Source organism: Oryzias melastigma, linkage group LG17, assembly GCF_002922805.2.
Source record: "Oryzias melastigma strain HK-1 linkage group LG17, ASM292280v2, whole genome shotgun sequence".
In the NCBI taxonomy this organism is placed as follows: Eukaryota; Metazoa; Chordata; class Actinopteri; order Beloniformes; family Adrianichthyidae; genus Oryzias; species Oryzias melastigma.
Window position 1 is genome coordinate 24,486,424 of NC_050528.1, and position 11,022 is coordinate 24,497,445.

General features: G+C 38.4%; 1 protein-coding gene across 2 annotated transcripts in view; it reads right to left on the minus strand.

Annotated features, from left to right (window-relative positions):
• Positions 1 to 10,313, minus strand: part of LOC112147078 (KN motif and ankyrin repeat domain-containing protein 4) — a 19,611-nt gene extending 9,298 nt beyond the window's left edge. The window contains exon 1 of one of the 2 annotated variants that reach the window (XM_024273198.2): positions 10,146 to 10,313. The gene's annotated coding sequence lies outside the window, so the exon portion shown is untranslated. Of the gene's footprint in view, positions 1 to 6,476; positions 7,024 to 10,145 lie in introns of those variants that run through there. The other variant, XM_024273197.2, reaches the window with a different exon arrangement.
• Between the last annotated feature and the right edge of the window lie 709 nt (positions 10,314 to 11,022).

An 11,022-nucleotide genomic window follows, 5' to 3' on the forward strand; every position in this document is an offset into this window, starting at 1 on the left:
AATAATAAATGATCAATAGAGGGAGGTGGTGAAAAAATTATCCGCACTCTTTTTAAAATATCATCTGCTACTTTTAATAAGTTTTACTATCCCATGATTTTGTTTATTTTTTTGTTTTTTTCATTTGTCCTGTCCAACAGCTGAGAAAACAGATACAGGCTGAGCCTCTTGTGGGTTTATAAATTACTACAAAAGTCACTACATTTTATATGCTTAGATATTATTGCATTTTCACTCATTCTTAACACATTCTTGTGTCCAATTGGAATAAAAGTGTTGTTTTATGTAAAAAAAAAAACATTAAAAAATCATATGCGTGCTTATTTTTTGGTAATTTTATATGAATAACTGTATTATTTTTATTGGCAGTAACCGTGTTGTTGGGTAGAACTAGGCATAATAGTTTCCTAGGATAAAAATGAATTAACTGACGCAGCTTTCTCCATTCAAAGCACTGTGTGCAATCTATCAAAAATATTCAACTGTTTTCCCCTCTTTTTCATTTTTTTTCCTGAAGATTTTCCTTTTTGTTTCCACTCTCCGGCTCCTTCATTTCTTCCGTTACTTCCAGTTTCTTCCATTTCTTTCCGCCACACAGCCATTTTTCAGAGGGCCTGATCTCTGCTTGATTACAGCCCTTCTGTCCGGCACTGGATCTGAAAATAGTTTGCGACAGTTTCGCCCAGCAGCTCTGGCCTGCGGTGCAAAAATACACTCCTACAGACATAAATACAGACAATCATTGTTCTGACTCACCACTTTCCCTCCCTGTTTTCCTTCTGTACGCCTCCTCTTGGAGGCTCATTATACTTTAACTACTTTCTATCATTTTTACAGTAACTATCTTTAACCAGCTGATTTCTTCTATTTTACTCCAAAAGTGTTTCTGTTAGAGTATTACTTTCTATATTCCACTATTTCCCCATCTCCTTTTCTTTACACTTCCCCACTTCTTTCCAGACCATCATCCATTTGCGGTTGCGCGTTGCCCTCTCAAGGCACCACAGCCACCAGGCCACAGCCCCAAACAATGTCAGCAATGCAGTAAACAGACAAACAGGGCCAAATGGCCCTGGAAGTAATATGAACCCCTGTCATTCACACACGCTTCGATAGACAACCATAAACACAAGCAAATCTTCTAATTAAAGCTTGGGTCATGCACATTTGTGCAAGCTAAGTCAAAATGACTGAAGTGTAAGATAAAGATTTTGCAGATTCACACGCAGTCGGCATGTGTTTAAAGGCAGACCTTCACCGTCTTTATATAACTTTTATGTATTTGTACAAAAAAAATGTAACACCTTTTACCATCAGAGGAATCCCTCTGCTTTTGATCTGACGAGTCTAACATTAGTTTGTTTATGTGGGTGTGAACAGATGAGGTTGTATTCATTACCCCTGCCAAAAAAAAAAAATAGATACACATGATTAGATTGCCGAGTTAAAGTCCCGCCACTCCAACTATATTTTTTACTATCGAAAAATAAATAGTTCCTAGTGGTCTTTTAATTATGATTATCCAGTTTTAGCCAAAATTAGAAAAGCTTGTTTTGCTTTTTTAAGACATATTTTCTGGAGAGCTACAGGAGTTCATTAGAAATTCTCCTCTGTGTTGTTAGTGGGACTAGAGGGAAAGGAAGACATTAATGGTTCAACTTGTGATGCAGTTGCTGAGTCACAAACCCAATTCCACATCACAAACTTGCGCTTTTTCAAACCGCTGGTTTTCATCTGCTCTTGATCACAATCTGAATAAAGGAATATTAGTTTATACTGTTTTATATATGTTCTCCATTCTGAAAAAAATGCTAGAAGAATATGATAAAAGCATCAAAAGCACAATATTCATTGCTGTGGGTAAAAGAAATCTTTCATGGTTGCTGCATCACAGACGCCTCAGTCGTTCAGCTCAGAATTTGGCCAGCGCCTCTTCAGAAGAACGAAAACACTGAAGAAATTCTTCTGTGTTTGTGGCCTGAATTTAAAACAGGGTCAATGGTTTAGACTAAAAAAAAGACTTCCTCTAAAAAGAAAGTCAACGTAAGTTTTAAAAATAAAGCTTTGCTGGGAGCACAGTTTTTCTTTTCTGGCACCATCTGGATTACTAACTGAGCTTGAAACTGTGACCTGCTTCTAAAGGCAAAGTGTTATTAAAACTTTTCTTATAAAGTATTTTGTAGATAATTTTTTATTAAACTGATGCCTGATTTTCACATTATTACACAGTATCCTCTCAAACTGCGTTGCTGGAATGATTGAAAGTATGTAATAAAAGTTTAAAGGGAAAAGTTCTTGAACAAAATAAGTAATTTGAAGCTGAAACCATGAACTCCATGAATAGAATTTACACCAAAAAAAAAATCTGATTATTCATCTTTTTAAGTTTTGTTGATTATACGTTTGATTTATTTTGTGAAAAAAAAAACATGCCTTACTTTTTTTTACATAAAGAAAACTTGACTTTTAAGTAAATATCTATTTGTGACTGTTACAAACTGATACTGCATTCACAAACACCATGGAAATCAAAAACAAAATTGTGGTCCAAATTTTCTTTACTACTTCTACTAGTACTACTACTACATTATATAATTTGTTTGTCATTTTGTTGAGGTATTCAAATCTACAATTCCAAAATCAAGTGCCCTGGAAATTTCCCAGAAGTCTTAGCCAAAAAAAACAAAACAGTGTGCATCGATGCTCACTAGACAACAATGCCCTGCATTTGAACAAAGGAGTATCAGTGCCACCAAAAAAGGAAAATCTATAAAATTAAAGTCATAAATTCATGAGAAAATAGTTGTAGTTGCAGTTCCCGTTGATGAAGCCGTCAATATCCCTGCAGTTGTCCACTTTCAATCCTTTTTGGTCCACCAAAGACAAGCTGTCCTCCAAGTCTGTGCGATGCTTCCGTCTGAAGAGGGCCAGTTTTCGACTTATTCTTTTCAGTGTTCTTATGATAATAATAACTAGATTTTCAGTCACAAAACGTTCAGAATTTCATTGTTTTTTAAACCTATCCAGAAATTAAGTTTCACAAAATTCTCCATGTCTTTCATCTTTGAGCACGGCTCCCATAAACAAACAACTTTAGTGTTTTAAATTAATTTATTATCGTTATAACTTTGAAACATGTACATTTACAAGAAAAAAGTAATAAATGTAGTCAATGACTTTTAAAGTTGTAATATACGACTATCATTCTTGTAATTTAACAGTTATGATGTTTTTTCTCGTAAATTTACGACTTTAAAGTCGTAATTAAAAAATAATGTGTTTGTTAACTGGCCGGTTTGTTTACATTTGAGTGACTTTCATGAAAATAATTTATGTAATGTATTTTTTTTTATACAGTGGTATTCTCAATAGTCTTCATAAAATGTGTATTTATTGGAAGAAGAATCATTTATTGTTGTGTTTTCTCATCAAGGAAATTAGGTTTTTACTTCTGGAAGTCTATGATGTCATGTTTACCATTTGGGAAAAAAAATTAAAGTAGATTGCATGGAAAAAAAATCAATGGCACTGGATAGTCCTGCACCTAATGGGTTTTTAGTAGTTTGGGAAGGAATTCAGATCCAGCCTATGTGGCAGCAGGACCTCCCTGGAATGGGTGTCCATAGCCTGACAGCTGCACGGAGGCCTCACATCACCAAGTCAAGTGTCAAATGGAGCGATGCGAAGCACACCATCACTGCACTGTGGAGCTGCAAAAATGTTTTCTGTGATGTGTTGAGTCACGCATCTCTGTTTGGAAATCCATTGGATGCCTTTAGGGGATGCTGGGAAAATTGCACCTGTCTTTGTCAGCTGTAAATAAAGATTAGTGAAGTTGTTTTTCAGGGTTCCCCTTCTAAGTTCCAGTGAAGGTCAGTCCTAATTCCTCTCAACGCAAAAACATTTTAAAAATGTATGACTTTGATTTTGTTAAACTTTTCAGATGAGAGCCCTCTTTCTCCTGCCTATGCCTCAGTCTACAAAGAACAATCCAGGAGACAAATCCCATGTGAACGAACTTAACCAACCCATACAGACACCCAACCTCAAAGCCATTCAACTTCTTTGGAAAACTGAGGCCAGCTTTGTGCGCCAACATCCGATCCTGACCTCAAAATTGCTCCACAAAGTGAAAGAATGCACATTTCCACACTATTTAGCACCATTTAAGTTCAGAAATGATCTTTCCCAAAAGGAAATCGTGCAAGAACTTTGTGAAAGTCCTCCAAGGCAAGTCAGAACTGCAAGGGAGGGAAGCACTTCATAGTGTAGTCTTTGGATTTATGCAGTTTTTCATTTAAGTCTCTGTTAGTGTAGTGGTCCAGTCGCCTACATCTGTGCTACCGAGTGGGCTTTAATTTAGGCCTGTAGAACATCATTTCCGCAAATGTCATGCAATTCAGAATCTAATTGAAAGCTCATAAAATGGTGCTACATCCAAACTGCCCACTTCACACACAAACATGAACCTGTATATTTCCCCCTCACCAGTTCACCACAGAGGAGCCAATCAAGCAGAAATGGAGTTGGGTAATTCCCCAGAGCTGTTGCCTAACTCGCCCCCCCCAAAAAAATTTCCATGGCACATGGTTTAGTTGTCCCGCTTGGAGCAGGAGGTCCAACCTCACAGGAAACCCAAGAAATGAAACGTAAAATATTTGCTTTCCCCAAACAGGCCCCAGCCAAACAGGAGTCCTGGGGCTTCTTTGTACTGAACAACATCCAGAAGTCACGTAACAGAGCAACTCAAGGTTTGCTGGAGTTGTTTCAGGTTGTCTTTTACATTAAATATTAAAAGTCTTTTCATTGCTCTACAGATGCTGCACTTCTTCGCTCCCCTTTCCATGTGCATCTCATCTGTCACTCTCAAACTCTACACTCAATTATGGAAAATTAAGAGTGCACATGCAAATGCAGATTGTAATCACTTGAGGCTTACACGTCCCACTCCGATCATCTTTTGTTCTGCTGTAAAATCGTCCCTAGTGATCTTTTTTCATGATTAAGTCATTTTCTTGGACAGTTTCTGAAAAGATCATCAGAAATTTGCCAACCCCGCCCCACTTCCCATCACGCATACAATTACACTCCCTCCTGCTAGCTTGCAGCTCCTCACACCTCTGACCTAACATTAGCGGTGCAGAAAACGGCGAGCAATTTAGATCTATCCAAACGTACAGTTTGGAGCCCGATACCAGCTCATACGAGGAAAACGAAGACTTACCTGGATTTATTAGTCTGCGGCGAATCAGGGAGCTTGTGGGTGACCAATTGTAGCTTCTACATCACAACTATAAACTTTTTCAAAAAGTGTTTTTTCACCTACAATAATTTGAATAAACAAAAATACTCAGACATTTAATTTTAAGCCTAATTTACTTTACATATGTCCTCCATCATTAGAAAAATACCACAAGAACATGCTAAAAACACCATAAACACAAGGATTAAAGACAGTGGGTCTTAATTCCTTACATCCAAGTATAGGAAAATTAAGTTCCCATCAAAAGTCACCAAACAGAGCAAAACAGAGCAAGACTGCAAGAAGTGGTAAAACCAACCTTGTAAAAATGGATGATATATCACAAAATGATCCTCATCTCTTGACATTTGGCTACAAATATGTTTTCCAGCAGGCTAAGCTTTGGAGAATCTTGAGTATCAATTTGTTTCCACCTTTCACTTTGAAATCAAACAAAGTGGGTCAAATTAAAACCCAAAACTGAAGACAATGTTACTCATCTTCCTTTTTTAGAATGCCCTGCAAAAGTAATCAGGCACAGGGATTTCCCTTTTCCTTTTATGTAATATGCAATCAATTTGAGTACTTCAGACAGGCCCACTTAGAGAAAACAAAATGTTCCATTTGGCAAAATGGTTCAAAAGCCACAACAGAGCTCTTCCGTGTGTTTTAAATGTCTTAATTTCCATCATTTCTTTTTCACTCTATCACAGCTTGAAATATTTCACCCCATGTAGTTGTTCTTCATCTTTTGTGTTTTTTGTTTTGGTCTGGGACTTCTGGAATTGTCCTGGTCTTCTTCCAACAGCAACAAGGTCAGAATTGCAGTGCGGCAGCTAAGACCTTCTTTGCACGGCATGCTGGGCCGTAGCTCTTGGGATGAAACGGCTGCCCTCAGAGAAAGCGTGTGGCATGTTAATATGGCAAGGTTAAAATAGAAAGTGTGTGCTTTCTCTGCGCCTGTTTACATGCACACACGTGTGCGAGTCTTGAGTGAATTCCTTCACAGCATGTGGACGTTTAAATGCAGTGAAATGTCAGAGCTTGAACGCCTGGATGATCAGTGATTGTGGTGCATAAGGCCGCGCTCTAAATCACTTCAGACCCTGAATTTGAAGCCTTCTGATCCACGACCGTGAAGGTCAGCGCTCAGCATCTCAACCTTGATTAACTACCTTCTCCGGCAGCTCTCCAGCACCTTGAGAGATGATTTAAATATTGTCTCAGCTCTTACCTTGTGGTTCTTCCAGCAGTTTCAGTGGAAGCGTCTGGCACACAGACGGCTACAGTCTGCTCTGAGCTGAGCTCGTCAGTCTCCTTTGCAGGCAGGGAGGAGGCGTCGGCGAGAGTGGCATGCCACGGGCGTTTGGCAAATGCCACTGTGCAGCCGCTGTCATAACACAAGCTGAGTTTGCTTCTATGTGAAAGGGAGCCCGATAGGAGGGAGGCTAGACATGTGGAGCCACACCCTCCCCATCAAGCGGCAGCCAATGGGAACCAGAGGTGCAGTCTAGACAGAAAAAGCTGCTCCTGTTGATAAAACTTTAAAGTTTTGGCACGTGGAGAAGAAAGAAACCAGATGGAGCAAAGTCCCTCATCTAAAAAGTGATCATGCAGGACCAAACAGAATATGAAACCACAGTGAATATGTCAAACGGGGGATGAGCAGAGGCTGGCGTGCCATCCACATGAGCTGGTTGTGTCTGTGCATACTTCTGTGTGGATCCTCTTTCAGTGTGTCACCAATACCTCTCTCTGAGGAATCACTAGCATGTCGGGAGACTTCTTTGCTCCTGCACTATACACCCTTCACAAAGAAATACTAAAAATGCAACTCATGTCGTATGCTATTTTGGTTTACTAATTTGCAAAGTTATGAAAATAACTATGAGGAAGAAAATTACATTTTTTGTGAAAAAGTCATGGTTAACCTAGACTTTTGTTTTGCCTGAAAACCTATCAGCATTTTTAATGCATTTGAACACATTTATTATCAAAACTCACTCCAATAAAAAAAAATCTTGTTTTTGGTTTTAGTGACGTTTGTGAACGAATTTAAGATTAAAACTGCATTTTATTTGTGCACATGGTGGTTAAACAGGAGCAGATGCAAAAATGTTGTTTGAAAAGGTTGTTACCAACAAACTACAGTCAGCAGACCACAAGCTCGCTGCTCCGCTCCACTCTAAAGTAGGGCTGCCACAACTAGTTGACTAAACGACGACTAATCGACTATTAAAAGAGTCAACGACTAATTTTATAGTCGATTAGTCGTTACTTTATATTACATGGAGTCAGAGTGTAGTAAAGTTATGATGGCATTATGCTAGTTTTTTGGACTATTTTGACTTTTATTTAGTTTTTTTAGGGTATTTTGGAGTTTAGCTAATATTTCGGATACATGCTAACTGTTTTGGCTAATTTAGAATTTTTTTTGGCCATTTTGGAATTTAGCTTATATTTAAGCGCAGGCTAACTGTTTTGGCTAATTCATGCTTTGTTTTCTTTTTTTGGCCTAATTTGGCATTTAAATAATATTTTAGATGGCTGTCAGCTTCAATGATTTCAGCTATCAGCTTCAGCGATTTTGGCTATCAATTTCAGCATCTTCTGCAGCCAAATTCACCTTACAGCATTCACACTAGCATTATTGCAGGTAATTCTATATATAATTAAATTTTAGTTAGTTTAAAGCTAATGGTTAAGATGCGTGCTTTACATTCAGTTTGTGAATGACCCGATTAGTCGACAAATAAAAAAAAAATAATCGGTGATTAGTCAACTATTAAAATAATCGTTTGTGGCAGCACTACTCTAAAGCACCCATTTTTAAACAACTAGATCCATTAACGTCCTCATTTTCCTCTACCGAGCTGACTCAAAACCGTACGGCTGGATAGCTTCAATGTTGCTCACCATTTTTTTTGCACCAGCAACGTTGGGTTCGAGGTGTGCTGTAAACTAGCGAGAGAGAAACAAAGGGATAATGGTAAAAGGAGGAAGACTTACTCCCTGCCAGCAGTCCCGTCCACAATTCAGAAGTGAATGTCTGTTGAACTACAGCAGAAACTAAGTCCATGAAAACAATGTTTTTTTTTATTATTATTTTATTTTAAAACAGCATAGTGTTTTTTGTGCCACACACTTAGCTCAAAATACACAAAATAAAAATAAAAAAAAAACAATTTACCAGCCCCTCTTACCATCCTCTTCTCCTGCTTTGACAGGATAAATACCCTATACACAATACAGGCACAAAAGCATGATGAACTTTTGAAACTTATAAGGTGATGGTCTGCAGACTTGATAGAGCTCTCCAGGACCCTAATCTACTTCTCTGGCCAGGAGAATGTGGTTTAAACACAGTTTAAAAGTGCATGACCCAATCCGCAGCTCTTTTGGTGCAGCCTCCATAACCACAACCCTCTACCTTTTGTTTGCACCACAATGTTAGATGATGGGAATACAGTCCTCCATCTTCAAACAAGTGGAGTTGATATCAGAAAGATGGAAAAGACAAACATCTGCTTTTTATTTTACACAAAAGCCCTTCTGCCAAAACTGTATCATCAGCTCGTACATGTTGATTATGGTTTCTGCTGAAATTAGATTATCAATAACAAAGTCCTCCTACATAATCTGGCACATGCAGACAACAAAGTGACTATTCACATGTACTTTTCAAAATACATGTGGTCAGCACTGAACTTTTCCTTTGGTCACAGGAACCCAGAGAAATGGTTAAGGTTCGGATTTTTGTTATGGTTAAGGTTAAACCACCAAATCCTCCCTGAGTACGGCTGTTTCTGCAGCTCACCCCTCCCCCAGGAGATGGATCAAATGCAGAGAACACATTTCATACACCTACGAGCATAACGGGACTTTAACTTTTAATTTAACTTTAAAGGGCCTGTACCATGCAAAAAAAAAAAAACTCAACTCTTTCGGAGCTTTCAAGTGTATTATAATACTCATTCCTCACTATTAACAACCTCAAAGCGGTATTCACACATTTCTGGGTAAAAAACCTGCGCTCTGAGCACCAGCCCCTCCCAACTCAAAATACGAGTGAGTTTTCACAAGCTGATGTCACAAAGTGAGAACAGCCCCCTTCAGGGAGAGTCACTGATTTCAGAGTCAAATTATGTTTTTTTTTTTTTTTTGTGGCTGGCTCCGGCAAGGAGAGGGAGTACCGAGTATTAATTTTTGAGCACCATATTTTTTTTCTGTGGCCAGATTCTCTTGCAATTTCTTTGCTAAGTTAGCAGTGCTTAGTCGCTAGCTTCGCCACTCAGCTAGCTCAGCTGCTAGCCCTTGCCATCACTACAACCAGTGTAGCGATGGCAAGGGCTCAGTGGATCTAAGGTTTTCTGGAAGTCTGTTCCAGATCTGTGGAGCACAGAAGCTGAATGCAGCTTATCCATGTTTAGTTCTGACTCTAGGAACTAATAAAAGACCGGATCCAGAGGGGTCTAACATGTTCTATCAAAAGGCATATATACAGTATGTGCATCCATCTTAGCAAAAGTTTGGTTGTTGTCTGTTTTTGTGGGCGAAACGCAGACGACACGCTGCCAAGGCTGGCTATTGGATAACGTCATGAAATGGGCGGCCCCCAAAAGCAGTGAAAGGTGGTACCTCATAGACTGAGTCATCTTACTTCTAGGTAGAAAAAAAAACTCATGAAAATAACTCATATTTCACAAACAATTTGTTTTTTAAATATGTGCGACCAACAACCAAATTCCCCCTTGGACGCACTTAACATATGTGAGGGCACTGCACTTGTTATCAATGGCCAATTTCAATTTCCATCATTTTTGTGTTGGTCGCACGTTTTTATGTGTGAATAACATCAACCTTCAGATAAAGGTCGAGGGAAATTAACAGTTAGTGTACGTACCTTTTGCTTGCGTGTAATTATACTGTTGTCTCCATTGTGATGGTCTTGTTGCCTGCTTCAGACTTGTGCTGCTTTACAGTCTAGTAGTCCTTGAAAATCTCAGACAATCTTGGTTGCAGCGGCAGCTTTGAAAGTTGATGGACTACTCCTGTGCACAGGTGTCTTTAATACAGATAATGAGCAGAAAATGGGAGCTTTCCCTTCAATCACAGCTCGTTAATGCTGCAGGAGACAGCTGGGAGACAGAATTCTTACTATTTGAGTGGGGATGAAATCCTTAATACACCCAGAAAACACAATTTCCATCATTTTTTCCTTTACCTATTTACTAGAGATGCCACATATCTCGGTTTAAAGCCAAACCACGTTTTACACCATTGAATTAAATTGTTGGGAAAGTGGGCCGTTGCATCCTTCCTGCATAGGTTTGCATATGTTTATGTTAAAAGTGTCAAAAACCTGTTGAAACAAATTCAGTATTTTTAATATTGTTTTGTAATATTTCACAGGGCATTGTTCCTCATTTATTAGCAAATCAAAAAAATATTTATGATGAATTTTATTTATTTATTTGTTGTTTTCCAATTCACAAATCATAAATCCAACTGATATAAATCTGTGACCAAAAAGTAAGGTTTGAATCATATTACTGGGAAAGTGAATTGTTGCATCCCTAAAATTCACCATTAAAATTAAAGCCACAATATTGTATTGTCAGCAGGTAACTGCATGCATGTGTGCCTGTGGACCCAATGCAAAAAAGATTTCAAATATTCAATATATTTATATTGTTGTGACCCATAGGATAATACAATATAAATGTCTGCCCTATCACTCTACAAACTAAGCTTACATATGGATTTGTTTCTTTTGTCCC